At 42.1% G+C, this 19,266-nt stretch overlaps 1 long non-coding RNA gene across 1 annotated transcript; it reads right to left on the reverse strand.

Moving 5' to 3' along the window:
- Window positions 1–1,218: 1,218 nt before the first annotated feature.
- LOC121832338 (uncharacterized) lies at window positions 1,219–6,729 on the reverse strand. Its single transcript, XR_013042501.1, has 2 exons — window positions 2,660–6,729; window positions 1,219–1,960 (listed from the first exon to the last, which is right to left on the reverse strand). It is a non-coding gene; the product is annotated as an uncharacterized LOC121832338 (long non-coding RNA).
- Window positions 6,730–19,266: the final 12,537 nt, after the last annotated feature.

Raw genomic sequence — 19,266 nt, forward strand, 5'->3', positions numbered from 1 at the left:
TGGAATACTTTTTTTGACAACAAGACTGTGATCTTGTTGGGAAGTGGTGGATATGAGTGAGGAAAAAAACAGAGTTATAATCCTGTAGCCTGGTTGTCCTATAGCCCAGAACTTTGATCTCTAATAGGGTTTTAGGCTATTGTGGACCAGTGCCTATTGATAGTATACAGCTGCAAGTATATGCTACTTAGATTTTATCAGAAGTCCAACTCAGCAGAATACTTCTCAAGAAAAATGGCTTATACTATTCATTTTCTCAAGATTAAAACTGTGTTGCTGGCTTCTGTCAGATCATTGGAAGAATGTGCTTTCGACAATTTACCAAATTGCCTTAATGTAATTATATTTCGCATCTTGTCTTCAGAATTTAAAACATTAAATGTGGGCTCAAGTCCCAGCTTTGTCCTTTGTATGATATGGGGAGACTTCTTAACCACACTTAATTTCCATTGTTTTAAATTTGAAAACATGTGATAATAACTACTTTACAGTTTTATACAGCTTCCATGATCCAGTCCACGGAGAGAAAACTGAAACCTACAGTTCTTAAAAACACCCTGTAGCTTAAAATTTGTAAGTGATAAACAAAGCACCATATGAAATTCATTTTGCTGTATTTGCAGTAAAATCTGTCATAAAATCTGTTGTCAAGGTCATTGCCAATTTTCAAGGTCTCTTATAAAAAAATTCCATTTCAGTTTTACAACCATGTTCAAAAGGACTCTGCTTCTCCTAGAATTCTCCTAGAATTCTCTCCCTTTTCCTCTCCAGTAACAAGAGTGCACTAATTTCTCATGGTTCTCCTTCTGCCCTAGGGGCAGAGAACAAAACGGGGAATATTTGTACTTTATAACAGTCCATTGGCTTGCCTGGCTTGTTTATCTATTTTTCTCCCATTTTTAAACATTTGTTTGACAATCCGTATATATGTTTGAATTTTAAGCCACCTCAAATTCTTTTGGGGCAGATGAGGTATCTAAGTTGAGTCAGAATGTTACATAAAACTTCAAGGTCCTTGTTTCTTTACCTGAAGGTTGAAAAGAATCATGTAGGGTCACTTAATGCCACCTGGGAAAACAGACACACAGCAAAGTCAAGTTCAGGTTGGGGGTGCAGGGTGCATCCTGGAAAGTATATCCCACTGGAGAACAGCCTAGGCTTAGATGTTTGGGGCTATGCAGAACCCACTTGATCACAAACAAATGTGAGCAGTGTAGCTGTCTTTCATCACCATTTTTATTTAAGAATAAAATGCTGTTGTTTTCGAAACTTAAGGGGAAAGCGAACCCTTTAAATGAAGCAGCTATCAATAAAAGGAGTTCTTTTATTATACATGGTGTTTACTCTGCTACAAATATCACAGATAGTAAATTTCTAGAGGTCTCTGCATAGAGTATCATTGTTCTTGAGATGATTCTAGATGACATTGTTTGTTGAGAGTATCTCAATGTGCAGTCTGTCACTCCTCCCAGAAATCTGGTTTCCCCAACCTTTGTGCATCGCCGGTGGGGACCAGAGCATCCCTCATAGATGTCATCCTGAAGCAGCAACGTCACAAAGGGGTGCTGTCAGCTACAGCCTGTTTCTGCTGCGGATGAACAGAGGGAACCATTGAAAACAGTACATGACACAAACAAAGAGAGTCTTTGCCCGGAGGGTGGAGGCACCACAGTGGAGTGCTCTGGAAGAGTTGCATCCCAGTGAGAACCGACAGAAAACTCATCCTGTGTCCCGGAGAGAAGCAGGGGCCAAGCACATCTGCTCACTTAAGGAGAGAAGGGTAGAGGACCAGCTTGCTGAAGAAGTGTTGTGCTGTGGTCACAGAGAGTGCTCCTCCAAACACAGAGGGAGATGCTTTCTGAAACATTCATCCTTTCAAATCCTCTTTAGTTTATTCACAGTTCATCCGCTCGTCGTCCATTGTTACCCAGACTTGGTGCTCATCAGCTCCCATCTGACCCTAAGGTGAAGTAAAACTATGCTCTGCCATTTGGGAGTTCACAGTTCCGTGAGTGACTTAATGATCTGAAGACCCATAACCACAATAACAGGAAAACTATTAACTGAGGAGCAAGACACAGAATGTCTGGGTATTGAGGCAGGGGGATAGCTGCCAGCAGTGATTTGAGACAGCCCTTCTCAGTGCTGCAGAGGATTGCAGGTCTCCTGTTTTCCCTAACCAGTGACAGGGTTCTCCAGTATGTGTCTTTCCCGAAAGAAGATCTCACAGCCCTAAACCACACTGGGCGGTCAGCAGCTCTTTCAAGCCCCGCCCATCTATATGAAGTTCCAGTGAAAAGGTGGCACCAGACTCCACCTGAGTGAGAACTGGTCTTCCTGCCCTTATTTATGCCTCTAATTCCAAGAGTGGGTGATGATCCTGGAGTGGTTTCCTAAGGCCGTAAATGTAACAGCAGATAGGACAATTGGGATAGGAAGAACACCCCCTCCCCCACCCCCACACCAGCCATTTGCTGCCCTGCCTCTAAATGACCTGCAGGCGGTGAGTGGATCAGATCCACACATCCCAGAGGGCCCAGGTAGGAGCCGCCTCAGCAGTTTGTCAATGGAATAAACTGAGTGGGAGGCATCTGGGACTGGGAGGTGCAAGTGGTAACCTCATCCCAGAGGATCATGACTCAGAGGACAAAGCTCTCACCTGATTCCAGAGCTGACGTCATAAAGCAGCTAGGCATTCAGGGCCAAGTCCCTGAGCTGTGCTCTGTAAGGCAATTGGGTATCACAGCTGGCTGGGACTCAGGGTCCAACAGGAGGTCAGAGCCGAGGCTCTTGGAACAAATAGGAAAGAGGAAATGGCTTACAGAACACCACGGTTTAGATGGATCTGGATTTGGAGGTCCTCAGTTGCCGGTGAGGAAGGCAGAAGGGTTTTAAAAATTCCTGATGGCCACTTCGCACTGCAGACAGCTTAAATTAAAATGTGAAGGAAGTCAATGCGGCGATGATTCCTGTCCTTCCCCACCAAAAGGATCTAATGAGCGGAAAAGACAGAAACCCTGAACAACTGCAGCGCTCCAAGCCCCGACTAAGCAGTGGGCGGCACTCTGGAAATGACTAATGTTGTACCTGCTCACTCACTAAGCACAACACCTCAGACAGGAAGGACACTTTGCTGTTCGCAAACCATCTCACACAAGTCACTGGACTGGTCCTTACAGTGTCCTGGCAGAAAATACATGTCGTATGTACAAGGGGCAACTTGACTGGCCAGGGTCCGTCCATGATTTCACACAATTCCAAGTAACCGAAGAGACCCGAAAAAAGATTGCAGCTTCTCCTTTGTTACCCAAAAGCGGCAGAACCCCGAGTGGCCTGAGGTTTTGTAACTCTGACTTCTGCTCCCACTGCCCAGCTCCCTATTCTTTACAACAACAGAATATTCCTAGGGAAAGGAGATCTTGTGCATCCAGTGTGATCTGGCCAAGCCTGGATTATCCCCTGAGGCAGCCCGGCATTTGAAACAATGTCTTTTGCTTGTTTTCTGCAGAAAGGTATTGACAAGGCACTCCTGACCTGGCCTGCCTGTTAGAAAACTACCTTGGGAGCTTTTAAAAATCTATGTTGAAGTTCCTGGACCAATTAAGTCAGAATCTCCAGGGATGGCCTGAGCTTTGGTATTTTTAAGCTTTCTCACAATTTTAATGAGCAGCCCATGTAAGGGAGTCTTGTGAGACTTTGGGACATGAACTGATAAAGTTAGGAGAGTACTTGACTCTGCCGTGTTCTTCAGACGCTGTTTTGAAAACCCCATGTGTGTATGCATGCTTCTACAGGTGGAGTCCTCATGTCCATGCCATTTGAATTGCTCATAAACCGACATGGTGTTCTCTCTCCACCATCCTGATCTGGTGCTTCATCTGTTTTATCTCCTACCATGCAGTTTATGTCTCTCAGGATGTTTCCACTTGCAATTAACATGTAACCCAGTTTACAAATGCCACGGACATTTGTTATACTACATAATAAGAGTGTAGAGTAGGACAGCTTCCTGGGTGCTCAGTTCAGCAGCTCAATGACATCATCAAGGGCCCAGATTTCTCACTCCTTTCTACTTTGTGATCTTTCACGAGTCTGCCTTTTTCCCAGGCTTCCATCCTCATGATCAGGCATTATAGAAATATGTTGAAAAACAATATTTATTGTTGTTCAGGGTTGAGAGTGAGAACATTTTTTTTCCCCATCAAATACTTTGTTGATCAGAGCTAGATCACAATCTCTCCCCTCGAGTTCAACACACTGGGGTTTGCCTCACTGGCATAGACTTCTCCAAATTAAGGCAGGTACTGGGGTGCAATCATTTCCCCATGGAGTCTCTCTTTCAACAAACTTAGGGTTCTAAGATGGTCTGCATGATGAAATGGGAAGCTGTTGGTTAGAAGCCAGCCGTTGTTGATAAGATAGGAGCTTGAGTTGAATTCAGAAGTGAAATCACTGCACATGTCTTCAGTATTTTTGTCTTTGAATACGTCAAAGCCTCTCCAAATGTGTGTTCTCCAGGGTGAGATGGTGACCACTGTATCACTATGATGGGGCAGCTGTTACTACTAGATATCGGAGCCGCCCTGGAAACCACTGGTTCAGGACTGTAACATGCTGGTCATGCTGTACATGTCAACATATCCTTCTTCAGTCTTCTCTATCTTGCCTGGTGTGTAGGGTTCCTCTGGTAGTGCTTGTACTTAGCAAATGCAGTCTGACATTTGGTCTCTCCTTAGTTATTCCTATTTCCTATCCATTTGAAAGTTTCAAGATTATTCTTTGTAAAGCAAGTGACAGTCTTCTGTCTGAACAGCTGGGAGTTTTCTGTCGTATACCAAGTCTTAACATCTAGAATACCATGAGGGAATCTACAGACAGAGGTGGTTACCAAGTTCAGGTCCCTCCGTGTTCATGGCGGGAGAGGTCAATGTTAGAAGACAATTAATGCATTTTGTACTATGCTTGTGAGTGTTTTGCCTCCATGCAACTCTGTGCTCCATGTGGGTGCCTAGTGCTTGCAGAGTTCAGAAGAGTGCATCAGATGGCCTGGAACTGGAATTAGGGCTGGTTGTAAGCCATTGTATGGGTGTTGGGAACCAAACCCAGGTCCTCTGAAACAGTAGCAAACTCTCTTAACCACTGAACCCCCCACGTGCCCAGGCATTAGGAGGCAATTTAGCTCTCATGCTTTATACACGAAGCAGCTGAACATCTGAAGTATTAAAATCCTTGCCTCAGGTGCATGGCAAGTAGACTTGCAGCACAGCAAAGCTCATAGTTCTGTATTGCCCCCTCCCTCACCCTATCAGGCTCTAGAGTCACTTTGAGGATGGAAACCTCATTCCTGGATCCCTTTCAATCTATCACATCAGAATCTCCAAGAATCCCAGGAGTGTGTGCTCTAGACAGGTCCTTGGTTATTCCTAGGACTAGCCATGTGTGGAGTGCTGCTTTGTGAATTGCTTTTCAGCTAGGCTTTATCTTGTGGTCCTGACCAGTATAGTAGCTTTGTGTTTTGCTAGTTGTATTAAGAAAAAAACCAAACTTCTCCTGCCTTAGGATTTTCTGGCAGGACATTCAAGTAGGGAGGCATGGAATAAGGACAGGTGACCCAGGCTGCCCTCCCCCTCCCCCCCATTCCTGTGCCCAGCCTGCCCTGCATTCTCTCCCTGCCCTGAAGCACTTACTCTTGCTGGATGATCTGGAACTTTAGTTCTTGACCTTGGCATGCTCTGCCCAGGCCTGGCTCTCTGTGGATGTCCTGTCTAGATCTGTGTCCTTTTGTGGCTCTACCTTGCTGAGAGGTGTCAGAAGCTAGCCATTCCTGGCTCATTGCTTCCACAAGAAATTATCTTCTCTTTTTCCTTTCCTGGATGACTAAGATACTTGAATTCTTTCAACTTTTTCTTGTACTTTCACTTTCAGAAAAATAAATATGGACATTCTGAGAGAATGATGGAAAATTCAGTATGATGCTTAAGATCTATTTTATATTTTTGCTATGTGTATGGGGGCTTGAAGGGGTTATGTGTACATGAGTGCAGTGCCCTTTGAATCAAGAAGAGGATGAAGGATCACTTAGAGCTGAAGTTACAGGTGGTGGTTGTAAGCCCCCTGAATGGGCATCAGGAACCACACTTGAGTCCTCTACTAGAGCAGTATGCACTTTTAATTACTGAGTTATCACTCCAACCTCTGATAGGATGTTTAGTGTCAACTATATAAATCTGGAATGACCTGGAAGACAGACCTCTGTGTATGCCTGTAGGTGATTATACAGAGAGGAGAAGATTGCCTACTGTGGACTGTGGCATTCCTTGCTGGGTTCTTGGACTGTATGCAAGGAATAAGGGAGCTGAGTGTTAGCATTCAGTAGCAGCTTTCTGCTTCCTGATAATGGAGGTGATGTGATCAACTGCTTCAAGCTCCGACTGTCTTGACTTACCCACTCTAACAGACTGTACTCTTGACCTGTGAGCCAGAAAGAACCATTCTCCATTGAGTCGCTTTTGACAGAATATTTCATGACAGTACCTGGAAAAGAAACTGAGACATGTAGCCGACTAACAGCATCTTCCCAGCACATTATTCTGCATGTTTATGGAGGCTGTTAAGTGACAATGGATATCACTTTTCATGAGAAGGGAAAATAGTTTCTATCCTGAGCCTTTAAGAAACAATGAGTTTGTTTAAAACACATTGATATAAGTGAAAGTAACTTCCAGACAAGATTCCATTGGCATTGTTTGTTTGAACATTATCATCTAGGTCTGCATAGGTCCTTGGGCAATTCATGATGTCACACACTGCAGAATTAGGAAAGTAGTGACAGTTCGGGAATGTCGGCAATGCTGTACAGTCCTTGTTCTTCTTTCCTATAAGGAGCAGGCTTACTCCACATGGAGATATCCGTGAAAGGACACCAAAGCCTTCTTCCATCACCCCCTTCTCCATCTTCTTCTATAGGCCTTAATGTTTGAAATGTCACTGTTCAAAATTGATGGCTTGGAGGAAATCCCAGAATGCTGTGCTTCATTAGGGAGACAGCAGCAGAATGCTCTCTAAGAGTATTTAGTCATTACTGGGACTTTACTAACTCATAGTGTGCTACCAGCTGAATGCTAGGAGAGCAGGAATAGATGCTTCTAAAACAGGTAGAATATTGTCTTAATATATCAAAACTGTAGACAAGTGGTATCCTATCATAGCCAGACCCTAATCCTGAACAAAATTTTCCATATACCTTAGTTTCTCTGAGGGAAATTGCCTTGGAATTAGAGCAATCATATCTAATATCTGAACACTTAGCGAAGGTCATATGAGCAATTTCGACTCCCATACATTTGCTTCTTAGAACATTCTTTGTATGTAGCTGACATTGCTCCATCTAATAACACTCTGCTCACCTTGCTTTCCATTAGCAGATTAATATAAAGGCAATCTTTAAAGGATATTGCAGATCTTCAATTACTACATCAATGCTGAAATTTATATTGATGCAGCTAGAATATATTAAATGTTAATGGAGATCCCAAGGAACGTTTTGGCAGGGTTTTGAGACATTAGCATAAATTAATTTCTTCTTAACAACTGGCTTCCTTTTGGAGCTGAGGAAATGGGTAAGGGACTCCCTCTAGAGTGGCTTTGCTGCTATTATGCAGCATCTGCCAAGGATAAGCTTTGGGATGGCAAAAAAGGAAAGAGAAAAAGCAAAGGAAACGGGTGCCCGAGTTTTAGCCTCCTTGCATTACCTAATTACCTACAGAGACATTTAATTACAAAGAAGAATTTTCCCCCACTTTCCTTCTTTGAACAGGGCCCTCAGGTTAGCCTGTACTGCCGATTCTAAAGGAAAAAGCAAGGTGGATGCTTAACTATCACCTTCAATAACTCATTTGCAGAGTAGAGAAACAAGAGCTACTTCTGAAGGTAACGATTTAGTTTTTGCTTAGTTGCAGTCTTCGTTACTGGCACCCTGACATTTTTGTTGACAGATCTTTCTGGAAATACTGTAAATAAGAAAGCATAGGACTGGAGCCAGACTTCTTGGTTTCAATCTGAGACATATATCCCTCCTTAGGCTTGTGATGCTGAACACAATGTTTGACCCTCGTTATGGCTGATTTTCCTCATCTGTAAAGTCAAAATGGTCATCACAGTATTTCAGCTGGACTTACTGCCTATAATCCCCATTCAGAAAGCAACCGTGGACTGTTTTCTGTACTTGGGCACTCCCATGTCCTGAACACACAACAGATCCATAAATGGTCCTGTATTTCTCTGAAACTTGGGATCAAGAGTCAGTGTTGGCATGGTGCATGCAGACTGCATCCCCCCCAATACCCCCTCATGGGGAGTACTGCTCAGGCCCAGGACTCTGCTTCTGCAGATTAGCTACATCCTTATACTAGAAAGTCACCGTTTCCTGAGGCTGTTAAGATTGACAGATCACATTGCTGCTGACCTTGGCACTGCTGCGGTTTCATAGTGCAGGGAGGAGCTGGGAAGTGCAAGAGTTAGATAGCAGAGCATAGCAACCAATCAGCTTATTGAACTTGCCATACCACATGCACGGGGCATAATGTTGAGTAAGAAAAAATCTCATTACTCAGAAGCACTGATGATCATTTTCTCACTCCACTTTGGGTCAATTCACTACTATAGAGGCTTAAGTTAGTATAGTATATAAACGCTGCAAAAGAAAACAGAACAATATTTTGCAATATGAAGTAATTCATATTTATCTAAAAATGGCACACATGTCAAAGCAGATATATATTTGAAGCATAATTCTGATTCTTTAAAATGACAACTTGATGAAGCATGATCCTGATTTTTTTAAAAAATGACAACTAGATGAAGTATGATTCTGATTTTTTTTAAATGACAACTGTAAAATGTAAATGACAAATGTAATTGTACAAAGGATTTACTTTTTATGTGTGTGCCCATAGTGATGCAGTATACAAAAGCACAAGATAGCAAAAGATAATTGCTGGATTTTAGAGATTAAAATGATCACATTGCATATATTTTAAAAGATGAATGACATACCCAAAGACTTATAGACTATGATGAACTTATCATAAAATGGATAATGATTCTCAGCTTAGTGATGACTGGTTTCCAGAATTATAGTAGAAGAAGTCAGTTAACACTGAGTGAAAGAGTGAGCAGACTGAAAGGAAATGGAATTAGATCATTAAAGTAATGACAAGGAGCAGAGGACAGAGATAACTAAACACTGATGGCAACAGAGTAGTAGAGGAGGAAAAGTTGAAGACATTGGTGGAAGGGATAAACAAAAAGGAGAGAAGAGGCAAGAGATGGAGTGAAGAGATGGGGGGATTCAGAGAAGAAACTGGAAGAAGCAGCTATTCGAGGATAAACAAAGTCATTTGATTTCTTTATTTATTGGGAGAATGAAAGAGTTTGGATATAAACACGAACACTTCTATCACGGGAGACTTGTGAAGAATGTGCAGCATCAATAGGTGGGCGGCACCATATTGGCAGGAGCAATCACAGTTGGTGTGCTCTTACCAATAGTAAATAGACACAAGGTAAAGAAATTCTTAACAAAATAAGTTGGGATAGCAAAGAGTTTTGAGAAAAAGTTAAGTGTTCAAGAAATCAAATCCTGATCTTGATGCCACTTGCTCATAGAATCCCTCTTCCCTCTCTTCAACTGGACTCCTGGAGCTCAGCCTGATGCTTGGCTGTAGATCTCTTTATCTGCTTCCGATAGTTACTGGAAGAAGGCTCTATGATGACAGGGTAGTCACCAATCTGATTACTGTGTCAACCAGCTCAGGCACCCTCTCCACTATTGCTAGTAGTCTAAGCTGGGGTCATCCTTGTGAATTCCTGGGAACTTCCCTAGGACCAGGTTTCTCCCTATCCCCATGATGTCTCCCTCTATCAAGATACCTCTTTCATTGCTCATGATAGGGAGGCTTAGAGAGACAACAGAACCAAGCTAGTAGGAACTCATGAACTTTAGACTGGACTAGGCCCTCTGCATAAGTGACACAGTTGTGTAGCTTGGTCTGCTGAAGGGGCCCCTGGTAAGAGGATCAGGATCTATCCTTGGTATGTGAGCTGGCTTTTTGGAACCTACTACCTATGGTGGGACACCTTGCATAGCCTTGATGCAGGGGGAAGGGCTTGATCCTGTCTCAACTGAATGTACCAGGCCTTCTGACTCCCCATGGGAGGCCTTACCTTTTCAGAGGGAGGGACTGAAGGGTGGGTTGGGGGGAAGATTGGGGGAGGCAGTGAGAGGAGGGAAGAGAGGGGGGAATCTGTGGTTGGTATGTAAAATGAATAAAAAAATTCTTAATAAAAAATAGAATTAAAAAAATAAAAAAAAATCAAATCCTGAATGCAGATCCTACTTAATGTCAGAGATATTTTTGTTGAGTTCTTATACCCAGCATAAAATTTGAGAAAATTGAGGTCACATATCGAGACCCAGGCTCACTTGGGAGATGAATGCTCAAATCACATGATGCCAACTGCTCTGTGTAGACTTCTTGGGATGTCAGTTTTCCATCAAAACTCTCTGCTGTATATATATGCATATATGTATGAACATAAAAGCAATTGCCAAGCACTTCATTATTGCCAATATAGCTAATATATGCATTAAGGAATGCGCTACAGCTTATTGATCTCTTAGAAGCCTGTCAAGGTTGGATAAAAGACAGCTGGATAGGAACTTTAGCCTTTAAGATTTGTTACAAAATCCTTGAAATGTGGGGACAGGAAATAATAGAATGAAGACAGATGGAAAATTGTCATTCTGTAATAATGTTATATTTATACATGACTCAGGTCTCGACCAATGAAAGAGTTAGGTAGTGAGCAGCAAAATTGCAGACATACAATTCCAATATTTTTAATTTAAGAAAAAATAGAGAATGGAAGAAGTATCCCAGCAGTTCCTTATTGGAGCAGGAACGGCTACTGTCAGTCTGGGATAAGGTAGGCACCGATCGTCAGTTTCAAAATGTCTTCTGCTCTTGTGTTCACAATGGTGCCAGTTCCCAATTCCAGGATTTTGCTTTTCAGCCTAAAAGCAGCATTAACATGTGCCATGAATAAATATCAGAGCTGCCAATCTCAGATTACACAATGTTATAGCACATGTGTGAGTATTAGAGTGTGTTTCTAGTCTGTGTCATCTCTTTCCAACTTCTGAAGGCAAGGGTGATGCTGCGTGCTGCTCTGCACACCTCATGTTGCACACGTGCTCACACATATGCCAGAGTGTGTAAATTGTCATGAAGCGTGCTTAGTCGAACTACTTTCTGTAATAGATTGAATTTAAAAAGACCAGCTTCAGTGTTACAAGCACCACATTCATATTTATTCCACGAATAAAAGAATCAGTTGGACGTAATATAGATATGACAGAATTTAGTACTACTTTACTAATGTTCAGGTTTATATGGACCATCTCTAAGAGGTGCCATGAACTCTTAAGTGTGACACTCCAGCTCTGGTGGAGCAGAAGCTAGAACTCAGTACTGAGAATTCTTTGAGCTGTATTTAACTAAAGCAAGAGGGGCTGGAGAGGTGGCTCAGTGGTTAAGAGCACTTGTTGCTCTTGTAGAGGACCCAGGTTCGGTTCCCAGCACCCACGTGGTAGTTCCCAACTAACTGGAACTTGCCTCATGGATCTAATGCCCTCTTTCTCAACCTCTTCAGCTGCCATGCAGACAAAACACTCCCCCAGAAAAAGTAAATAAGTCTTTTAAAACATGAATTAAAATAAAATACCTAAGCTAGACAAGTGACATTGGAAGGGCATGGGGACTGATGCAGAATGCACAGTTGTAAGGAGGTTTGGAGAAAATTTCAGAGGTAGCAGTAGAGACTAGTCAGTGTTTCTGTGTAAAGCCCTTAGGACAAGAATGCCCATTTTCTTCTTGTCCCAGCATCTACAAAGAAGGACTCCATGCGGGAGGGGCACAGAAGCAGCACCTTTTATGAAAACGAAGGCTTTTCAGCACTGTTTTTCATTTTACCAGGAAGACTTCGTGTGATGTGCTGAGTGAGGGATGGGGGGCGGGGTCAGAGTTGGTACAGGACACACCCAGACACCAAGTTCTCCGCACATAGGGGATTTATTATCCTTTTGTTGTTGTTGTTGTTTTGTTTTTTGAGACAGGGTTTCTCTGTGTAGCTTTGTGCCCCTCCTATATCTCGCTCTGTAGACCAGGCTGGCCTGGGACTCACAAAGATCTGCCTGTCTCCACCTCCCAAGTGCTGGGATTAAAGGCGTGTGCCACCACCACTGGGCAGGGTTTATTGTCCTAGAGGGGTAAGCAATATCTGCCTCTAGATTGGACAAAGGCAAACAAGCAGCAGCAGCAGCAGCAGCAGCAGCAGCAGCAGCAGCAGCAGCAGCAGCAGCAGGTGTTTTTCGCAAAGTGGGTTTTTAAGGAGAAAAATGGAAGAGTCTGTGCTAGGGTGAGTTGCCAAGTCCTGATTGGACAGGTTAGTCAGTATAGCCAATAACAAATTTTGATTGCTGGACCTTCATGTTTAGTCTCAGGAATGAGTCAGTGGGCAAATAAGGGAATGGACCCAGCAGGGCTGTGTAATCTAATGGTTGAGTAAGGGAGAGAGAAGGGTAAAGGATAAAACCTGCCGGTGCCATGTTCACCATGGTAGTGCCTGTTAGAGCCCTTCATAGTGTGTCTCAGGGAATGTCACTGATTCTCAACTGAACTTGTGGTGAAATTTAAATTATGTTAGTATTTGACTAAGGACTGATGTAGCAAGTCTAATCTGTCCCACCAGGCAGCTCCCAAATAACCACAGGGAGACATTATTAATTATGAAAGCTCAGCTGATAGCTTAGGCTTGTTTCTAACTAGCTCTGATAACTTAAATTAACCATTTCTGTTGATTTCTTTGCTGCCACATGGCTCATGGCTTGTTACCTCATCCCCTACATGTTATGCTTCCTCTGCATCTCCTTGAGACTCTACTCTTCTTCCCAGCATTCTCTCTGCCCCCAAAATCCTGCTTAGCTATTGGCCATTTAGCTTTTCATTAAACCAATCACAGTGACCTTTTCACAGGGTGTGAAGGAATATTCCACAACAGACTGAGGCTTCATTCTGCCGAGAATTGAGAGAGACACTCTGTAAGAAAATGATGATCTTCCTCTAAGAACTGGCTTCGTCAGTTTTTTGCACTCCTTTTGGTCAAGTTCCCATTGCTTTTATTTATAATCATTTGAGGAGGAAAATATTTTAGTCATACAATTTATTCAATCAAGACAATTAAGCAAAACAACCTATTAATTTAGTTGTTGAGTGTGCGTGGGAGGCTTATTTAAAAGCAAATACTTGGATCCAAACACTAGCATTTACAAAACCTGTTTAGTAACTCATAATTTGACTAAATTTAACCATACCATTATTATTTTTAAGTGCCATTCAAAATAATCTTTTCAAGGCCAGCGAGATGTCTCAGCAGGTAAGATGCTTGTCACTAAGCCTGACAACGAGTTTGACCACAGAGATCCACTTGGAGGAAGGAGAGAATGGACTCCCCCAAGTGGTCCCCGGACTTCCTACACATGTGGAGTGGCATGCTTGGGCATGGATACACCCACACATACACAAACACACTAAATAAGTAAATACAACAAAATTTTTAAAATGACCTTTCTTTAACACATTTAGTTTAGAAAAATAGAAAACTTAGATGCAGTCTAGCCTGAGAAGAATCTCTATTAACATGTTGAGATCCATCCCTTGAAGTGCATGTGTAACACAATACAATAAATGAATGTCTGGATTTCCTCTAAGAAGTAAATCCTATGAGGCTGTCAGTGCATGACTGAGTGAGTAATGTGTAGCTAATAGGATTAGACTGTAATGTATATGCAATTCTTTAAACATGCTGGTTTTTCATAAGGTGCATTGTATTATTTAGTCACCAATCACATATTTCTGTTTTTGCCATGCTGAGGGCTGAGTTAAGGGCAGTAAGACTGTGGGAACATACTCACCACAAAGCAACACTCCTAGCCCAATCACATGCTGAGACAGTGTAGCTGAAGTTTGCCTAGTATCTTTACATCTTGCTTCTCATGGAGGCAGCTAGCAGCATCTCCTCTGCTCTGTCTTTCCCCTTCCTCTCTATATGTTTGGATTTTCTTCTTGCCTCTAAGCTGCCTTGCCATAGGCCAAACCAAATGGCTTTATTTATCAACCAATCAGAGCAACATATATTCACAGCATACAGAAATACATTCTTCCAGAGAGAGAGAGAGAGAGAGAGAGAGAGAGAGAGAGAGAGAGAGAATGTTTGTGTGCATGGGCTTTAGCCTGTTTGGTATACATAAGCCAGAAATTGATATTACAATGTCTTCTTCAGCCACTTCTTTGCCTTATCGTTAATTTAATTTTTTTCTTTTAAAAGTTCATTCTTTAGAGCTGGGTGGTGGTGCACACCTTTAATCCCAGCACGTGGGAAGCAGAAGCAGGTGGATCTCTCTGAGTTTGAAGCCACTCTGGTGAGTTCCAGGGCATCCAGGGCATCCAGGGGAGAAACCCTGTCTCAAAAACCAAAAACTGAGAAAAACAACAACAACAATGACAAAAACAAAACAAAATGTTCATTCCCTGACATGAATCCCATAGATATATACAATGTATTTTGATTTTTATCAGTATCTCAGTCCAGCTCCTCCTGCACCCCAAGACCTTCTCATCAAGTCCCCATGCCAACTCCATGTCAAATGTGCTCAGCTCTAGGGCCATCCCCTGAAGCATAGGCAACCTACCATGGCCCATCTCTCTGAAGAATACCAACTCTCCCTACTGCAGCAGCTTGCAACCATCTAAACTCCTCAGCCAGGGGTAGGGCTTTGTGCACCCCCACCCTATCTGTGATAGGGTTATGCGTGGCTTGATCTTATTCAGGTCTTGTACAGGCAAACCCCACCCTGGGAGTTCATGAGTGCAGTGCCCTGCCTCATCCAGAAGGTGGGTTTTCAGCATTCCTCCTTAACTTTAGGCTCTTACAATCTTTCTGCCTCCTCTTCTGAGATGTCTCCAGAATCATTCCAATGTATTCTTTTTTTATGACAAGGGTCTCTCACTGAACATGGGGCATATCATTTCTGCTAGACTGGCTGGGTGGTGAGCCTCTGGGGTCCATGTTTCTCTACCCTCCTGTGCTAGGGTTACATATATCAGCTTTGACTTGGCTTTTATGTGAGGGTTCATTCCAGAGACCCAAACTCAGGTCCTCCCTTTATCCCCGGCAGTATTTCCTCAGCCCCAATCACACATTTTTAATGACTGCATGTTTCGAGTTGACTTTTATGGGTTTTTAAATGTAAACATTTACATTTCCAATTCTTTTGCAATTCTAAACAGTAACACAATTGATATCCTTTGGGTCACCTTTGGCTATACTTACAATTATATTAAAATCATTTTTGGAAATGGAACATTTCCATATAAAAACAGGATGAAACACCTGTAAATGCACCATTTAAAACTGTGGTATCTATTTTCAAATGGAGCTAAAAATCATTTGTTCCCATTGATATTCTCCCAGGCACTACATGAGAGTAGTCATTGCTTGACTCTTGTTAGTGACAAATTATCTTTGTGTAATTCTTTTCAAACTGGGACTGCTATGATGCACTTATAGAATGTTTACATATTTTAATACTGTCATTCATGGTCATCAGGAAAACTTTACGATTTTTATCTGTTTCTCGTACTAATAAATTATTATTCTTTATATTTCAGGACTTTGTCATACAGACCCCAGTGTAGCTCAAATACTTTCAATTGTAAATTAACATTTTATTTATCTACTTACAAATTTTTATTTTTTAACCTCTTAATATACACGTATAATTCAATTTTTTTTTCAAATCCATTGCTCTTTTCATTTTGCCTTTAGAGTTATTTCAGGAGAATTAACATTGATATAAGCACTTTGATTTTCTTCTTGTGCTTTTTTCAATTTAAAAAGTTATTTCATTAATAAGTCAATTTTATGTTAGGGCTTAAGTGTCCAACTTTATGTCTTGAAGTTTATGTTTGTTATTGTGTATGAGATCTTTTTGGTTGGCACTGTGCATTCTAAGTAGTTATTGTTGGCATATTCAGAAGGCATTGATTTTTAAGCATCATACTATCTTTCCCTGGAACTTGGTTGCATTTTCTTACCCACTTAGGCCAAGACCCAGGTGAAATGAAATTTAACAATGGACAGGGAAGCCCGTATCAGCCCTGCCAAGCTTTCCAGACAGTGTTTGGTCCACATTTCATCTTCTCTCTATTCGCTAGGTTTGCTTGTGTTCCAGTAATTCACACTAGCTGGTCTCCCCTTTCATCCATGTGAAAGGATGTAGAGAGCACCATGCATGTCTGATGACCCCTCACTTTAGACATGTCCGACACTACTTCTTAGAGAATTTTCTTGTAAGTGTTCACCTGTGGATGGTATGTCTTTGGTTTTAGACACAGGCATAGAGTTTTACCTCTTTTATATTCCTTTCATCGTGTTCATGAAACTGAAGTAGAAGGGCAATTTACATAGGTAGCCTCTGATTTTGCTTTGAACTGGAAACCTCTCATCACTTCTTCATGTTGGTTATCTGTGCCCTGTACAATGTAAAGAGTTAAATGAGTGGAAATCGAAAAGCTCCCAGCAAACAGTTACAGCTAGTAGCCACATCTCGCTTTGCTTAGGCTGCTTCCTACTGGAACTCTAGGATGTACTGTAGTGGAGTCAATTCAATGGGCAGTATCCTTGCTGAGAGCAGAAATCAATGCCTGTCCTCTTTCATCTTGGCTTCTTCCTTGCAGGGGAATCTCATTTGGGGTGGGTGGCTTTGCATTCTTTTCTGGCATGAGTATAAGTCCTTGGTTGCATTTGTAATATAGATCCTCATTTCTAACAATAGAATAAAACTTTAGGATGCAAAACTTATATTTGGGACCTCCAGATGTTTCAGGTGGGAAGTTGTGATGTTGAAGAATAGAAAGCTTCTATGACTACAGAATCAAAATGAATGAGACATAATTAGCTATGTTGACTACCAACATCTTGGCTATTCACATCTGACCTCCCAGGAGGCTCTCAGGGTTGAGAAAGTGCTATTTTCTGAAGAATTAGTGCTACATTCCTTGAGAAATGGACTTAGAGTGAGCAGAAGATTCTACCCATCAGTGTGGTTTTCTTTTGTGTAAAAGCTTATGCTCTAAATTGCTTGATCATGGATGTGGAGGCCGTTAGATAACTGGTTGCCCTGAGTTGCAAACATGAAAACTGGGATGGGGTAACTTAACTTTTTTGCCTCTCAGAACAGTCATCTGTTACAAGGATAGGATATAAGATGAAGGAGATACCTTTTGTTATACTCTTGTCCAGTTAATCAGGAGATACAACATCCAGCTAGTTCCTAGATTTCAGGTCACTCGAACCCCAGGATAGAATTTGTTCTCCCCCTTTTCTATAAATAAAAATAAAAAGCCCGTATGATGCATCACAAAGCACCCTTTTGTCTCTGGCAGTGTGCTGGGCTATGCTGAGCTGTGGCTTGCTGCGGTATTTTCTGCTACATGAGCAAGTTGACTTCCATTCTGAATATTTCATGCATTCTGTGCATGCTTGGCAGAGTTGAGAGCTCTCACCAGTGGTGAATTCACAGCACACACACTGGCAGCCTTCCTGAGCTGTTTACTTCAATAACATCATCAGCAATTAGCCTGTAGAGTAGAAATTTAAATGGGCTCTGCAAACAAACATGCCTTTGAATCAGCTAATAACAAGATGGGTCCAAAGAGGCCTGGTGTAATTAGGCAGGACAACAGTTGAGAGGGAATTAATCAAGGGCGGGGGTGGGGCATAAAAAGCAATGGGTTCTTTCACCTTAGCTTTGAAAAATGATGTAATTCCAAAGGGAACACCGGAGGGTGGAATAGGATATGGGCAAAATCCATCAATACCTACTTATCCTGTTGGTTGACATTTTTAGTACTTATTCAAAAGCTATGTTGATCACTGGAGAGGAAAAAAAGAAAGGAAAATGCAGGGGTTATTTATCCAGCACCTTTGGCATGGACGATGTGGTGTGTTTTGAAAACACATTATAATCCCTAATTTTGACAGTATTCTGCAAGGTAGGGATTTTCCCAGTAAAGATTGTGTGGGTAAAGAGTCATTCAGGAGGTGGTCAGTACTGCACAAAAGAAAGTGGCTGTGACTGTCACTGAGAAAGGCATGCCACTGTTCAAAGACAGGCAGAATGCCACCACAATTGCTGCCAGCATTCAAAGAGAGGTTGATATGGACTGACACAATCTGCAGGGCTTGTGTGTATGGAAGTGGGTCCTAGCATACAGATAGGAGGATTGTAAGCGAGTGAAGGGCTGGATGGGATGGGTTTGGGAGGGTCACTGTTTTCTTTTGCATTTTTGGTGTTGTATCATTTCTTCTAAAGGAGTGGATTCTACAATGAGGTAGAGAAGATGAGAGAGGGGGAGGGAGGTAAGGAGAGAGACAGAGAGCACTTGAGGGAGAAGACTGGTGAATGGTAGATTGTATGAACTTTTGAGTGGCATGGAGGTGGCTCACAAAGCACTGGAGAGAAGCAATTCCTTCCTAGACTCAACATCAACTTCTGGCCCTGAATGTGCATATTAAGGGGGCAGAGCTACTTGGTGGGTCATTTCTCTGGCTCCCCAGTATACCTAAGACCCTGAGGGAGCTGACTTAGCTATAGCCAAACAAGTATGAAATTTTCTCTTCTGAGAATTGTGGAAGTGCAGGATTTGTTTCAGATCTGAGGTAAAAAGTCACTTTTACTGAACCCAGTTCTGGAGGGGTGTTGGTAAAAAGGCTTTTTTTGTTGTTGCTGTTTGGTTGGATAGTTTTTTGAGACAAGGTTTTTCTGTGTAGTCCTGGCTGTCCTGGATCTTGATCTGTAGACCAGGCTGGTCTCAGACTCAGAGATCCACTTGCATTTGCCCCTCAAGTGTTTAGTTTTAAGGCACTGATAATGTCTGTTTTATCCTGTTCCACATGCAATGAAATCAAGGCCCTGGGAAATGGTTTCATTTGGCTGCAGACACTGAGACAGACGTCCTTTTGTGCAAAACTGACCTCAGTGTTTCCATAAAGATTTTATGACACTCGACTTTCTAACCACGGAAGAGTGTATGACTCTTCCATGTTATGCTTGTCTCTTAAATAAAAAGATTTATTTTTATTTTT

The sequence above is a fragment of the Peromyscus maniculatus genome, chromosome 9 (assembly GCF_049852395.1).
Source record: "Peromyscus maniculatus bairdii isolate BWxNUB_F1_BW_parent chromosome 9, HU_Pman_BW_mat_3.1, whole genome shotgun sequence".
Lineage (NCBI taxonomy): Eukaryota > Metazoa > Chordata > Mammalia > Rodentia > Cricetidae > Peromyscus > Peromyscus maniculatus.